We start from the raw sequence: 16,714 nt of genomic DNA, 5'->3' as shown, positions 1-16,714 counted from the left end.
GCTGCAATACAATACAGAGAACAATACAGCAGGGGATTAAGTCCGACTGCCCAGTCTCAGTTAATCCTATTAAAGGCCAAGATAAACATGGACCCATCTGTATGTAGGCAGTGGCACCACGCCCTGAAAGCCTTACTTACCGCAGGATGCTGAAAACAGAAATGTGCATTTAAGTGCCATTGTATAGCACTTAACCTGGGTGCTACAAGCCTGCAGTAAGTGCAGTGATCGCGCTCAGTGAAAACATTATTGGGTCCCAGGGACCCCTCACTTTGAAAAATTGGGGTCCTATGACACTTTTTTTTGGGTCCCATCACATATTATGGGGGGGGGGGGGGGGGGGGTGAGGGCAGGCAGCAGTTGGGACAATGCTGAGGGGGAGGGGGTGTGTGTGTGTGTATATATATATATATATATATATATGTGTGTATATATATATGTGTGTGTGTATATATATATATATATATATATATATATACATACACTGTTCCAAAAAAATAAATAAAGGGAACACTAAAACAACACATCCTAGATCTGAATGAATGAAAATAAGAATTTACTTACCGATAATTCTATTTCTCGGAGTCCGTAGTGGATGCTGGGGTTCCTGAAAGGACCATGGGGAATAGCGGCTCCGCAGGAGACAGGGCACAAAAGTAAAGCTTTCCGATCAGGTGGTGTGCACTGGCTCCTCCCCCTATGACCCTCCTCCAAGCCAGTTAGGTACTGTGCCCGGACGAGCGTACACAATCAGGGAGGAATTTTGAATCCCGGGTAAGACTCATACCAGCCACACCAATCACACCGTACAACTTGTGATCTAAACCCAGTTAACAGTATGATAACAGCGGAGCCTCTGAAAAGATGGCTCACAACAATAATAACCCGATTTTTGTAACTATGTACAAGTATTGCAGATAATCCGCACTTGGGATGGGCGCCCAGCATCCACTACGGACTCCGAGAAATAGAATTATCGGTAAGTAAATTCTTATTTTCTCTATCGTCCTAGTGGATGCTGGGGTTCCTGAAAGGACCATGGGGATTATACCAAAGCTCCCAAACGGGCGGGAGAGTGCGGATGACTCTGCAGCACCGAATGAGAGAACTCCAGGTCCTCCTTAGCCAGGGTATCAAATTTGTAGAATTTAGCAAACGTGTTTGCCCCTGACCAAGTAGCTGCTCGGCAAAGTTGTAAAGCCGAGACCCCTCGGGCAGCCGCCCAAGATGAGCCCACCTTCCTTGTGGAATGGGCATTTACATATTTTGGCTGTGGCAGGCCTGCCACAGAATGTGCCAGCTGAATTGTATTACACATCCAACTAGCAATAGTCTGCTTAGAAGCAAGAGCACCCAGTTTGTTGGGTGCATACAGGATAACAGCAAGTCAGTTTTCCTGACTCCAGCCGTCCTGGAACATATTTTCAGGGCCCTGACAACATCTAGCAACTTGGAGTCCTCCAAGTCCCTAGTAGGTGCAAGGCACCATAATAAGCTGGTTCAGGTGAAACACTGACACCACCTTAGGGAGAGAACTGGGGACGAGTCCGCAGCTCTGCCCTGTCCGAATGGACAAACAGATATGGGCTTTTTTGAGAAAAAACCACCAATTTGACACTCGCCTGGTCCAGGCCAGGGCCAAGAGCATGGTCACTTTTCATGTGAGATGCTTCAAATCCACAGATTTGACTGGTTTTAAACCAATGTGATTTGAGGAATCCCAGAACTACGTTGAGATCCCACAGTGCCACTGGAGGCACAAAAGGGGGTTGTATATGCAATACTCCCTTGACAAACTTCTGGACTTCAGGAACTGAAGCCAATTCTTTCTGGAAGAAAATCGACAGGGCCGAAATTTGAACCTTAATGGACCCCAATTTGATGGCCCATAGACACTCCTGTTTGCAGGAAATGCAGGAAACGACCGAGTTGAAATTTCTTTGTGGGGCCTTCCTGGCCTCACACCACGCAACATATTTTCGCCACATGTGGTGATAATGTTGTGCGGTCACCTCCTTTCTGGCTTTGACCAGGGTAGGAATGACCTCTTCCGGAATGCCTTTTTCCCTTAGGATCCGGCTTTCCACCGCCATGCCGACAAAACGCAGCTGCGGTAAGTCTTGGAACAGACATGGTACTTGCTGAAGCAAGTCCCTTCTTAGCGGCAGAGGCCATAAGACCTCTGTAAGCATCTCTTGAAGTTCCGGGTACCAAGTCCTTCTTGGCCAATCCGGAGCCATGAGTATAGTTCTTACTCCTCTACGTCTTATAATTCTCAGCACCTTAGGTATGAGAAGCAGAGGAGGGAACACATACACCGACTGGTACACCCACGGTGTTACCAGAACGTCCACAGCTATTGCCTGAGGGTCTCTTGACCTGGCGCAATACCTGTCCCGTTTTTTTGTTCAGACGGGACGCCATCATGTCCACCTTTGGTATTTCCCAACGGTTTACAATCATGTGGAAAAAACTTCCCGATGAAGTTTCCACTCTCCCGGGTGGAGGTCGTGCCTGCTGAGGAAGTCTGCTTCCCAGTTTCCATTCCCGGGATGAAACACTGCTGACAGTGCTATCACATGATTTTCCGCCCAGCGAAAAGTCCTTGCAGTTTTTGCCATTGCCCTCCTGCTTCTTGTGTCGCCCTGTCTGTTTACGTGGGCGACTGCCGTGATGTTTTTCCCACTGGATCAATACCGGCTGACCTTGAAGCAGAGGTCTTGCTAAGCTTAGAGCATTATAAATTTACCCTTAGCTCCAGTATATTTATGTGGAGAAAAGTCTCCAGACTTGATCACACTCCCTGGAAATTTTTTCCTTGTGTGACTGCTCCCCAGCCTCTCGGGCTGGGCTCCGTGGTCACCAGCATCCAATCCTGAATGCCGAATCTGCGGCCCTCTAGAAGATGAGCACTCTATAACCACCACAGGAGAGACACCCTTGTCCTTGGATATAGGGTTATCCGCTGATGCATCTGAAGATGCGATCCGGACCATTTGTCCAGCAGATCCCACTGAAAAGTTCTTGCGTGAAATCTGCCGAATGGAATTGCTTCGTAGGAAGCCACCATTTTTATCAGGACCCTTGTGCAATGATGCACTGTTTTTAGGAGGTTCCTGACTAGCTCGGATAACTCCCTGGCTTTCTCTTCCGGGAGAAACACCTTTTTCTGGACTGTGTCCAGAATCATCCCTAGGCACAGCAGACGTGTCGTCGGGATCAGCTGCGATTTTGGAATTTAGAATCCACCCGTGCTGTTGTAGCAGTATCCTAGATAGTGCTACTCCGACCTCCAACTGTTCCCTGGACTATGCCCTTATCAGGAGATCGTCCAAGTAAGGGATAATTAAGACGCCTTTTCTTCGAAGAAGAATCATCATTTCGGCCATTACCTTGGTAAAGACCCGGGGTGCCGTGGACAATCCAAACGGCAGCGTCTGAAACTGATAGTGACAGTTCTGCACCACGAACCTGAGGTACCCTTAGTGAGAAGGGCAAATTTGGGACATAGAGGTAAGCATCCCTGATGTCCCGGGACACTATATAGTCCCCTTCTTCCTGGTTCGTTATCACTGCTCTGAGTGACTCCATCTTGATTTGAACCTTTGTAAGTGTTCAAAAATTTTTTTAGAATAAGTCTCACCTAGCCTTCTGGCTTCAGTACCACAATATAGTGTGGAATAATACCCCTTTTCTTGTAGTAGGAGGGGTAATTTAATTATCACCTGCTGGGAATACAGCTTGTGAATTTTTTCCCATACTGCCTCCTTGTCGGAGGGAGACCTTGGTAAAGCAGACTTCAGGAGCCTGCGAAGGGGAAACGTCTCGACATTCCAATCTGTACCCCTGGGATACTACTTGTAGGATCCAGGGGTCCTGTACGGTCTCAGCGCCATGCTGAGAACTTGTCAGAAGCGGTGGAACGCTTCTGTTCCTGGGAATGGGCTGCCTGCTGCAGTCTTCTTCCCTTTCCTCTATCCCTGGGCAGATATGATCTTATAGGGACGAAAGGACTGAGGCTGAAAAGACGGTGTCTTTTTCTGCAGAGATGTGACTTAGGGTAAAAACGGTGGATTTTCCAGCAGTTGCCGTGGCCACCAGATCCGATGGACCGACCCCAAATAACTCCTCTTCCTTTATACGGCAATACACCTTTGTGCCGTTTGGAATCTGCATCACCTGACCACTGTCGTGTCCATAACATCTTCTGGCAGTTATGGACATCGCATTTACTCTTGATGCCAGAGTGCAAATATCTCTCTGTGCATCTCGCATATATAGAAATGCATCCTTTAAATGCTCTATAGTCAATAAAATACTGTCCCTGTCAAGGGTATCAATATTTTTAGTCAGGGAATCCGACCAAGCCACCCCAGCTCTGCACATCCAGGCTGAGGCGATCGCTGGTCGCAGTATAACACCAGTATGTGTGTATATACTTTTTATGATATTTTCCAGCCTCCTATCTATAGACGGTACCGCCACTTGTTTTGATAAGCGTGTGAGCGCCTTATCCACCCTAAGGGGTGTTTCCCAACGCGCCCTAACTTCTGGCGGGAAAGGGTATACCGCCCATAATTTTCTATCGGGGGGAACCCACGCATCATCACACACTTTATTTAATTTATCTGATTCAGGAAAAACTATGGTAGTTTTTTCACATCCCACATAATACCCTCTTTTGTGGTACTTGTAGTATCAGAAATATGTAACACCTCCTTCATTGCCTTTAACGTGTGGCCCTAATAAGGAATACGTTTGTTTATTCACCGTCGACACTGGATTCAGTGTCCCTGTCTGTGTCTGTGTCGACCGACTAAAGTAAACGGGCGTTTTAAAAACCCCTGACGGTGTTTTTGAGACGTCTGGACCGGTACTAATTGTTTGTCGGCCGTCTCATGTCGTCAACCGACCTTGCAGCGTGTTGACATTATCACGTAATTTCCTAAATAAGCCATCCATTCCGGTGTCGACTCCCTAGAGAGTGACATCACCATTACAGGCAATTGCTCCGCCTCCTCACCAACATCGTCCTCCTACATGTCGACACACACGTACCGACACACAGCACACACACAGGGAATGCTCTGATAGAGGACAGGACCCACTAGCCCTTTGGAGAGACAGAGGGAGAGTTTGCCAGCACACACCAAAAACGCTATAATTATATAGGGACAACCTTATATAAGTGTTTTCCCTTATAGCATTTTTTATATATTTCTAACGCCAAATTAGTGCCCCCCCTCTCTGTTTTAACCCTGTTTCTGTAGTGCAGGGGAGAGCCTGGGAGCCTTCCCTCCAGCCTTTCTGTGAGGGAAAATGGCGCTGTGTGCTGAGGAGATAGGCCCCGCCCCTTTTTCGGCGGCCTCGTCTCCCGCTCTTAACGGATTCTGGCAGGGGTTAAATATCTCCATATAGCCTCCGGAGGTTATATGTGAGGTATTTTTAGCCAAAATAGGTATTCATTTGCCTCCCAGGGCGCCCCCTTCCCAGCGCCCTGCACCCTCAGTGACTGCCGTGTGAAGTGTGCTGAGAGGAAAATGGCGCACAGCTGCAGTGCTGTGCGCTACCTTTAGAAGACTGAGGAGTCTTCTGCCGCCGATTCTGGACCTCTTCTTACTTCAGCATCTGCAAGGGGGCCGGCTGCAAGGCTCCGGTGACCATCCAGGCTGTACCTGTGATCGTCCCTCTGGAGCTGATGTCCAGTAGCCAAGAAGCCAATCCATCCTGCACGCAGGTGAGTTCACTTCTTCTCCCCTAAGTCCCTCGTTGCAGTGATCCTGTTGCCAGCAGGACTCACTGTAAAGTAAAAAACCTAAGCTAAACTTTTCTAAGCAGCTCTTTAGGAGAGCCACCTAGATTGCACCCTTCTCGGCCGGGCACAAAAATCTAACTGGCTTGGAGGAGGGTCATAGGGGGAGGAGCCAGTGCACACCACCTGATCGGAAAGCTTTACTTTTGTGCCCTGTCTCCTGCGGAGCTGCTATTCCCCATGGTCCTTTCAGGAACCCCAGCATCCACTAGGACGATAGAGAAATATTCTTATTAAATACTTTGTTCTTTACATAGTTGAATGTGCTGACCACTAAATCACACAAAAATTATCAATGGAAATCAAATTTATTAACCCATGGAGGTCTGGATTTGGAGTCACCCTCAAAATTAAAGTGGAAAAACACACTACAGGTTGATACAACTTTGATGTAATGTCCTTAAAACAAGTCAAAATGAGGCTCAGCAGTGTGTGTGGCCTCCACGTGCCTGTATGACTTCCCTACAACGCCTGGGCATGCTCCTGATGAGGTGGAGTATGGTCTCCTGAGGGATCTCCTCCCAGACCTGGATTAAAGCATCCGCCAACTCCTGGACAGTCTGTCGTGCAACGTGGCGTTGGTGGATGGAGCGAGACATGATGTCCCAGATGTGCTCAATTGGATTCAGGACTGGGGAATGGGCGGGCCAGTCCATAGCATCAATGCCTTCGTCTTGCAGGAACTGCTGACACACTCCAGCCACATGAGGTCTAGCATTGTCTTGCATTAGGAGGAACCCAGGGCCAACCGCACCAGCAATATGGTCTCACAAGGGGTCTGAGGATCTCATCTCGGTACCTAATGGCAGTCAGGCTACCTCTGGTGTGCACATGGAGGGCTGTGCGGCCCCCCAAAGAAATGCCACCCCACACCATTACTGACCCACTGCCAAACCGGTCACGCTAGAGGATGTTACAGGCAGTAGAGCGTTCTCCTTGGCGTCTCCAGACTCTGTCATGTGCTCAGTGAGAACCTGCTTTCATCTGTGAAGAGCACAGGGCGCCAGTGGCGAATTTGCCAATCTTGGTGTTCTCTGGAAAATGCCAAACGTCCTGCACGGTGTTGGGCTGTAAGCACAACCCCCACCTGTGGACGTCGGGCCCTCATGGAGTCAGTTTCTGATCGTTTGAGTAGACACATGCACATTTGTGGCTTGCTGGAGGTCATTTTGCAGGGCTCTGGCAGTGCTCCTCCTGTTCCTCCTTGCACAAAGGCGGAGGTAGCGGTCCTGCTGCTGGGTTGTTGCCCTCCTACGGCCTCCTCCACGTCTCCTGATGTACTGGCCTGTCTCCTGGTAGCGCCTCCATGCTCTGGACACTACGCTAACAGACACAGCAAACCTTCTTGCCACAGCTCGCATTGATGTGCCATCCTGGATGAGCTGCACTACCTGAGCCACTTGTGTGGGTTGTAGACTCCGTCTCATGCTACCACTAGAGTGAAAGCACCGCCAACTTTCAAAAGTGACCAAAACATCAGCCAGAAAGCATAGGAGCTGAAAAGGGTTCTGTGGTCACCACCTGCAGAACAACTCCTCTATTGGGGGTGTCTTGCTAATTGCCTATAATTTCCACCTGTTGTCTATTCCATTTGCACAACAGCATGTGAAATTGATTGTCGATCAGTGTTGCTTCCTAAGTGGACAGTTTGATATCACAGAAGTGTGATTGACTTGGAGTTACATTGTGTTGTTTAAGTGTTCCCTTTATTTTTTTGAGCAGTGTATGTATGTGTGTATATATATATATATATATATATATATATATATATATATATATATTTCTCTGACGTCCTAGTGGATGCTGGGGACTCCGTAAGGACCATGGGGAATAGACGGGCTCCGCAGGAGACTGGGCACTCTAAAAGAAAGATTAGGTACTATCTGGTGTGCACTGGCTCCTCCCTCTATGCCCCTTCTCCAGACCTCAGTTAGAATCTGTGCCCGGCCAGAGCTGGATGCACCTAGTGGGCTCTCCTGAGCCTGCTAGTAAAGAAAGTAATGTTAGTTTTTTTTTTTTTTAAAGTTAGGTTTTTTATTGAGAGTGATCGATAATCAAAACAGTAACAGTAGCACAGTTGTACAGATTAAGGTATTGTACATAACAACATACAGTGTACATATTATACCATACCAATAAAGACAGTTTTATGGTGATATAGGCTAACAGGTAATAGCAATATGTGGTCTGTATAATTCTGTGTGTGTACTTGATCAGTCTCATTTTATTTTTTATTTTTTCAAATATCGAGTCGAGTCTGTATCATAGCAGAGTATAATCTTATGGTGAGTTGAAGCAAGAGAGAGAAAGAGGAGGAAAGGAGAGAAAAAGCAAGAAAACAAATGTTAATAAAGGAGGAACGTAGTGGATGTTGCCTATAGGAAAGTAAGAGGTTGGGAGCAGTTCTCTGTATTAATAACAGGGGGAGGGATAATTGAAGTGCTAGAGGAGATAGTGTTATGAGCAGTGTTGGCACCGCTAGCAGAGTCCGGGCATCAATAAAGAGCGTGCAAGGTACCAGGGAGACCAAACGTTGTGGAACTGGGCCACAGTATTATTCCTTAGGCTTGTAATATATTCCATATTGGCTATGTGGTTAATCTTGGTCAATAGTACAGCCTTGGAGGGTGGTTTATGATCTTTCCAGCATTTAGCAATCAGTGATTTAGCCGCCATGCAAATATGCATGGTAAGCTTGTCTTGGGTTTTGGGTAGTGACGGTGTGGGGGCGTGAAGCAAAGCGATTTCAGGGGAGAGATCTAGGTTATGCCCGCAGGTTTGAGCAACAAGTGCTCCAACCGTGTTCCAGAAGGGGCGAACAGAGGGGCACGTCCACCATATGTGAAAAAAGGTGCCCTCCTCTCCACAGAGTCTCCAACACAAGTCTGATGTCGTAGGGAAGATGGAGTGAAGTCTGGAAGGAACCAGATACCACCTGGTGTAGACCTTATAACATGTTTCCTTAAGTGCCACACTAATAGAAGCTTTCGCTATGCGTGTTCTGATTTCCTCCCATTGATCATCTTCCAGCGAGTGGGAGAGATCTGATTCCTAAGCTAATTCATGGGGTTCACGGGTCGGGGGATCTGGAGCCAAGATTGAGTTGTATATTGTTGAGATATTCCCCTTTTTGCCAATTGAAAGTAGACACATATGTTCAAAGGAGGTGGGTGATTTCAAAGGGGTAGTTTTAAGCTGAGATTTGAGGAAGCTAAGAATTTGGACATAATGGTATTGACACGAGGAAGGGATACCAAAGCGCTCTTGAAAATCTCCAAAAGAGGTCGGTGCTGAGTGACCTTTAACATGTATAAATCTTGTGACACCCTGGGATTGCCATGGGGCCGCTATTCTACGTTCGCAGCCTGGGGGGAAGGCAGGGTGTCCCCAAATAGGCGATAAAGGTGAGGGGTATGAAGATAGATTGTGAGTGCTGCGGAGTTTGTCCCACAGTCCAAGGGTGAATTTAATCGTGGGAGCTGAATAGGCCGAGGCTGGTCTGCAGGACCTGGGGAGCCATGGAAGTGAGTCGAGGGGTATACCCTGATATATTGAGTTCTCAATATCAACCCATTTTCTGTTACCTTGGGGGGAATGCCAGGACACTATATGATTGAGGTGACAGGCGTTAAAGTAAGCCTGAAGGTCAGGGTATCCCAAGCCCCCCGAGGAGGCACTCTTAGTCAACAACGATCGTCTCAGTCGAGATTTACGATGAGCCCAAATAAATTTGTTGCACATTGATTGTAGGGAAGCCAAAGTCACTCTGGGTACCATTATTGGAATGGTCTGAAACAGGTAAAGAATACGTGGTAGGAGATTCATTTTTAGGGCATTGATCCTCCCGATCCATGAAACAAATAGACGGTCCCATTTATCTAGATCTTGAGTGAGAGTTTTAATCATGGGAACATAGTTAGCCTGGTATAGGCTGGTGTAGGATTTAGTAATAAATATGCCAAGGTATTTAATAGCCGAAGGTCTCCAAAGAAAGGGGAAGGAGGAAGTTAAAATCAAACGGGTATGAGATGGAATATTAAATGTAAGGGCCTCAGATTTGGTGTGATTTATTTTGTAACCAGATAGGGAACCATATAAGAGTAATTCTTTCTGTAGGTTAGGGAGAGATATCAGGGTTAGAGAGAGTCAAGAACACGTCATCTGCAAACAAAGATATTTTATACGAGTTCTGTCCCACTGTAACACCCCCAATGTCGGTATTAAGTCTGATTCGGGCCGCAAGAGGTTCAATGCATAGGGCAAAAAGTAGGGGCGAGAGGGGGCAACCCTGCCGTGTACCATTCTTCAGGCTAAATCGAGGTGAGCTCAAGCCATTGGTCAAGACCGCAGATGAGGGGTTAGAATAGAGAGCCGCTATTGCAGTGATGAAATTACCATGGAAGCCAAATGTTGATAAGGTAGAAAACAAAAAGGGCCAAGAGATGCGATCAAATGCCTTTTCGGCATCTAGCGCTAAAGCAATCGCTGGTGTTTTCGTCATGTTTATTTGATGAATCAAATTAACTATGCGCCTGGTGTTGTCCGAGGCTCTATTAATGATGGCAGCACAGTGTTTAGACGTGTAGCCAGTATTTTGGCAAAAAGTTTGAGATCGGTATTAATCAAAGAAATGGGTCTATAATTAGAGCAATGCGAGGGATCTTTTCCGGGTTTCGGGATTACGATAATGCGGGACGTCGTGGAGTCAGTGTGAAAAGGAGTACCCTGTAGTATTTTATTAAACAGAGAAACCATGTGAGGAATGAGTTGAGGGGCGAAGGTTTTATAGTACACCATCGGATAGCCATCCGGACCGGGTGCTTTAGAGGGTTTCTGGGTTTTTAATGCAGCCTCAATTTCCTCAGCAGAGATTTCAGCATTGAGAGCTGAGTTAGTCTCCTCGTCTAACCGAGGGAGAGCGCACGAGTCTAGATATTGTTTTGCTTGGTCGGCTTGTGCTAAAGGGTCAGACGGGGGATCAAGGTTATAGAGTGTCTTATAGTAATCAAAAAAGACACTATTAATTTTTTTGGGGTCGTAGGTAATGTTACCTGAGGGTTGTCTTATAGAATGGATGCATTGGTTAGCCTTTTTGGCCCGTAAGCGATTGGCCAACAATGTGTGTGCTTTGTTACTTTTGTCATAAAACGATTGATTAGCCCATCGAAGCGAGCGCTCGATATTTTCCGCCAGAAGTGATTGTAGGCCATCACGTGCTTTAGAAAGTTCGGCTAAAGTTTTTTTGGAGCGTGTACGTTTGTGTTCCTGATCCAATGTTGCAATGTTATTTGTTAACAGTGTAATTTGGCTTTCCCGGTTTCTCTTACGGTGGGATGCAAATTTGATAATGGATCCTCTGATGACCGCCTTATGGGCTTCCCATATAGTGGCTATACTGCAGTCACTTTCTACATTAACCTCAAAATATTCCCGAAGCTCAGTTTTAATTAGGTCTTGGAACTTAGGTATCTTCAATAATGTCTCGTTAAGTCTCCATGTCGGTCTACCGTCAGGGATATCAAAAATGTCAAATGTCGCAACTAATGCTGCGTGGTCAGTCCAGGTAAGCGGGGTTATCGAGGAAGAGCATGCGATCCGGGAAAGAGGTGCACAACTCAAAAACATGTCAATGCGAGAGTACACATCATGTGGATTATGTTAGTTTTTTTATTTTCAGTGAGATCTGCTGGCAACAGACTCACTGCTACGTGGGACTGAGGGGAGAGAAGCAAACGTACCTGTTCACAGCTAGGTTGCGCTTCTTAGGCTACTGGACACCATTAGCTCCAGAGGGTTCGAACACAGGCAAAGGTCCTCGGTCGTCCGTTCCCGGAGCCGCGCCGCCGTCCCCCTCGCAGAGCCAGAAGATCAGAAGTTGGTGATGAAATCGGCGGCTGAAGACTCCTGTCTTCATTAAGGTAGCGCACAGCACCGCAGCTGTGCGCCATTGCTCCCACTGCACACCACACACTCCGGTCACTGTAGGGTGCAGGGCGCTGGGGGGGGGGGCGCCCTGGGCAGCAATAAGAATACCTTTGGCATAAAAAAGACACATAATACAGTCTGTGACTGTATATGTGTAAAACCGCCGCCATTTTTTAGTCAGAAACAGCGGTACAGAAGCCCGCCGCTGAGGGGGCGGGGCCTTCTTCCTCAGCACACCAGCGCCATTTCTCTTCACAGCTCCGCTGGAAGGACGCTTCCCAGGCTCTCCCCTGCAGTCTCCTGGCACTAAGAGGGTAAAAAGAGAGGGGGGCACATAAATTTAGGCAAAAGGTGTATTGATACAGCAGCTATTGGGAAAAATTCACTTCTGGTAGTGTGTATCCCTGTGTATATAGCGCTGTGGTGTGTGCTGGCATACTCTTTCTCTGTCTCCCCATAGACCTTGTGGGGTCCTGTCCTCAGTCAGAGCATTCCCTGTGTGTGTGTGCTGTGTGTCGGTACGGCTGTGTCGACATGTTTGAGGGTTACGTGGAGGCGGAGCAAGTGCAGATAAATGTGGTGTCGCCCCCGTCGGTGCCGACACCTGATTGGATGGATATGTGGAAGGTCTTAAATGACAATGTAAACTCATTACATAAGAGATTTGATTATGTTGCTGCTGGGGGACAGCCGGGCTCTCAACCCAGGCCTGCCCAGGCGCCTCAGAGGCCGTCAGCGTCTCAAAAAAGCCCACTATCTCAGTTGGTTGACACAGATGTCGACATGGAGTCCGACTCCAGCGTCGACGAGGATGAGGCACTATTACAGCCCAAAATGACTAAGGCCATCCGATACATGATTATTGCAATGAAAAATGTATTACACATTTCAGAGGCTGACCCTGTCCCTGACAAGAGGGTAAATATGTTTGGGGAGAAAAAGCAGCCAGTGACTTTTCCCCCGTCACATGAATTAAATGAGTTATGTGAAGAAGTGTGGTCTTCCCCTGATAAGAAAGTGGTGATTCCCAAGAGAATACTAATGGCGTACCCTTTCCCGCCAACGGATAGGTTACGCTGGGAATCCTCCCCTAGGGTTGACAAGGCCCTGACGCGCTTATCTAAAAGAGTGGTCCTGCCGTCTCAGGATACGGCCGCCCTAAAGGAACCTGCGGATAGGAAGCAGGAAGGTATCTTGAAGTCTGTGTATACACACTCTGGTACTCTACTGAGACCGGCTATTGCTTCAGCTTGGATGTGCAGTGCTGTTGCAGCATGGACAGATACTCTGTCAGAGGGGTTGGATACCCTGGACAGGGATACTGTATTGCTAACACTTAGCCATATTAAAGACGTCGTCTTATATATGCGGGATGCCCAGAGGAACATTTGCCTGCTGGGCTCTCGAATAAATGCAATGTCCATTTCTGCCAGGAGGGTCTTATGGACTCGGCAATGGACAGGGGATGCCGACTCTAAAAAACACATGGAGGTTTTGCCTTATAAGGGTGAGGAATTGTTTGGGGACGGTCTCTCGGACCTCGTATCCACAGCGACAGCTGGAAAGTCGACTTTCTTGCCACAGGTTTCCTCACAGCCTAAGAAAGCACCGTATTACCAAATGCAGTCCTTTCGTTCTTAAAAAAGCAAGAGAGTCAGAGGTGCATCCTTTCTTGCCAGAGGCAGGGGTAGAGGAAAGAAGCTGCACCATGCAGCCAGTTCTCAGGAACAAAAGTCCTCCCCTGCTTCCACTAAGTCCACCGCATGACGCTGGGGGTCCACAGGCGGAACCAGGAGCGGTGGGGGCGCGTCTCCGAAATTTCTGCAACCAGTGGGTTCGCTCACAAGTGGATCCTTGGGCTATACGAATTGTATCTCAGGGATACAAGCTGGAATTCGAAGTGACGCCCCCTCACCGTTACCTAAAATCCGCCTTGCCAGCTTCTCCCACGGGGAGGGAAATAGTCCTGACGGCTATTCACAAGCTGTACCTCCAGCAAGTGATAATAATGGTACCCCCCCTTCAGCAGGGAAGGGGTTACTATTCCACACTGTTTGTGGTACCGAAACCGGACGGTTCGGTAAGACCCATTCTAAATTTAAAATCCTTGAACATTTACATGAAAAAGTTCAGGTTCAAAATGGAATCGCTCAGAGCGGTCATTGCCAGCCTGGAAGAGGGGGATTTTATGGTATCTCTGGACATCAAGGATGCGTACTTGCATGTCCCCATTTATCCGCCTCACCAGGAGTACCTCAGGTTTGTGGTACAGGACTGTCATTACCAATTCCAGACGTTGCCGTTTGGTCTATCCACGGCACCGAGAGTCTTTACCATGGTAGTGGGGGAGATGATGGTACTTCTCCGGAAGCAAGGAGTTAGTTATCCCGTACTTGGACTATCTCCTCATAAAGGCGAGGTACAGAGAGCAGTTGTTGGTCAGCGTAGCACACTCTCAGGAAGTGTTGCTACGGCACGGCTGGATTCTGAATATTCCAAAGTCGCAGCTGATTCCTACGACGCGTCTGCCCTTCCTGGGCATGATTCTGGACACAGAAAAGAAGAAGGTATTTCTCCCGGAGGAGAAGGCTCAGGAGTTAGTGACCATGGTCAGGGATCTCCTGAAACCAAAGCAGGTGTCGGTGCATCACTGCACGCGAGTCCTGGGAAAGATGGTAGCGTCATACGAAGCCATTCCTTTCGGCAGGTTCCATGCCAGGATCTTTCAGTGGGATCTGTTGGACAAGTGGTCTGGATCGCATCTTCAGATGCATTGGCTGATCGCCCTGTCCCCGAGGGCCAGGGTGTCTCTTCTGTGGTGGCTGCAGAGTGTTCATCTTCTCGAGGGCCGCAGGTTCGGCATACAGGACTGGGTCCTGGTGACCACGGATGCAAGCCTCCGCGGATGGGGGGCAGTCACTCAGGGAAGAAACTTCCAGGGGCTGTGGTCAAGTCAGGAGACTCGTCTGCACATAAACATACTGGAATTAAGGGCCATATACAACGCCCTGAGTCAAGCGGAGCCCCTGCTTCGAGACCAACCAGTGCTGATTCAGTCAGACAACATCACGGCAGTCGCCCATGTAAACCGACAGGGCGGCACAAGAAGCAGGGTGGCGATAGCGGAAGCCACAAGGATTCTTCGTTGGGCGGAGAATCACGTACAAGCACTGTCAGCAGTGTTCATTCCGGGAGTGGACAACTGGGAAGCAGACTTCCTCAGCAGGCACGACCTCCACCCGGGAGAGTGGGGACTTCATCAAGAAGTCTTCGAGCAGATTGCAAATCGGTGGGAACGGCCACAGGTGGACATGATGGCGTCCCGCCTAAACAGAAAGCTAAAAAAATATTGCGCCAGGTCAAGGGACCCTCAGGCGATATCTGTGGACGCACTGGTAACTCCGTGGGTGTTCCAGTCGGTATATGTGTTTCCTCCTCTTCCTCTCATACACAAGGTACTGAGAATAGTAAGAAAAAGAGGAGTGAGAACAATACTCATTGTTCCGGATTGGCCAAGAAGGACTTGGTACCCAGAACTTCAAGAGATGGTCACAGAGGACCCATGGCCTCTGCCTCTCAGACAGGACCTGTTGCAGCAGGGGCCCTGTCTGTTCCAAGACTTACCGCGGCTGCGTTTGACGGCATGGCGGTTGAACGCCGGATCCTAGCGGAAAAGGGTATACCGGATGAAGTAATTTCTACGCTGATTAGAGCTAGGAAGGATGTGACAGCAAAGCATTATCACCGCATATGGCGGAAATATGTTGCTTGGTGTGAGGCCAGGAAGGCCCCTACAGAGGACTTCCAGTTGGGTCGTTTTCTGCATTTCCTACAGTCAGGTGTGACTATGGGCCTCAAATTAGGGTCTATAAAGGTTCAGATCTCGGCCCTATCCATTTTCTTTCAAAAAGAACTGGCTTCACTGCCTGAGGTTCAGACGTTTGTAAAGGGAGTGCTGCATATTCAGCCTCCTTTTGTGCCACCAGTGGCACCTTGGGATCTTAACGTTGTGTTGGATTTCCTGAAATCCCACTGGTTTGAGACACTTAAGACCGTGGAGCTAAAATATCTCACGTGGAAAGTGGTCATGCTATTGGCCTTAGCTTCGGCTAGGCGTGTGTCAGAATTGGCGGCTTTGTCATGTAAAAGCCCCTATCTGATTTTCCATATGGACAGGGCAGAATTGAGGACACGTCCCCAATTTCTCCCTAAGGTGGTATCATCGTTTCATTTGAACCAACCTATTGTGGTGCCTGCGGCTACTAGGGACTTGGAGGATTCCAAGTTGCTGGACGTAGTCCGGGCTTTGAAAATTTATGTTTCCAGAACGGCGGGAGTCAGAAAGTCTGACTCGCTGTTTATTCTGTATGCAGCCAACAAGGTTGGCGCTCCTGCTTCGAAGCAGACTATTGCTCGCTGGATCTGTAGCACGATTCAGCTGGCTCACTCTGCGGCTGGATTGCCGCATCCAAAATCAGTAAAAGCCCATTCCACAAGGAAGGTGGGCTCTTCTTGGGCGGCTGCCCGAGGGGTCTCGGCTTTACAGCTTTGCCGAGCTGCTACTTGGTCGGGTTCAAACACATTTGCTAAGTTCTACAAGTTTGATACCCTGGCTGAGGAGGACCTTGAGTTTGCTCATTTGGTGCTGCAGAGTCGTCCACACTCTCCCGCCCGTTTGGGAGCTTTGGTATAATCCCCATGGTCCTTACGGAGTCCCCAGCATCCACTAGGACGTCAGAAAATAAGAATTTACTCACCGGTAATTCTATTTCTCGTAGTCCGTAGTGGATGCTGGGCGCCCGTCCCAAGTGCGGACTTCTTCTGCAATACGTGTATATAGTTATTGCTTACTAAAGGGTTATTGTTATGAGCCATCCGTTGATTGAGGCTCAGTTGTTGTTCATACTGTTAACTGGGTATGGTTATAACAAGTTATACGGTGTGATTGGTGTGGCTGGTATGAGTCTTACCCTGGAC

Source organism: Pseudophryne corroboree, chromosome 8 (genome assembly GCF_028390025.1).
Source record: "Pseudophryne corroboree isolate aPseCor3 chromosome 8, aPseCor3.hap2, whole genome shotgun sequence".
Taxonomy (NCBI): domain Eukaryota; kingdom Metazoa; phylum Chordata; class Amphibia; order Anura; family Myobatrachidae; genus Pseudophryne; species Pseudophryne corroboree.
This window is presented reverse-complemented; position numbering follows the sequence as displayed.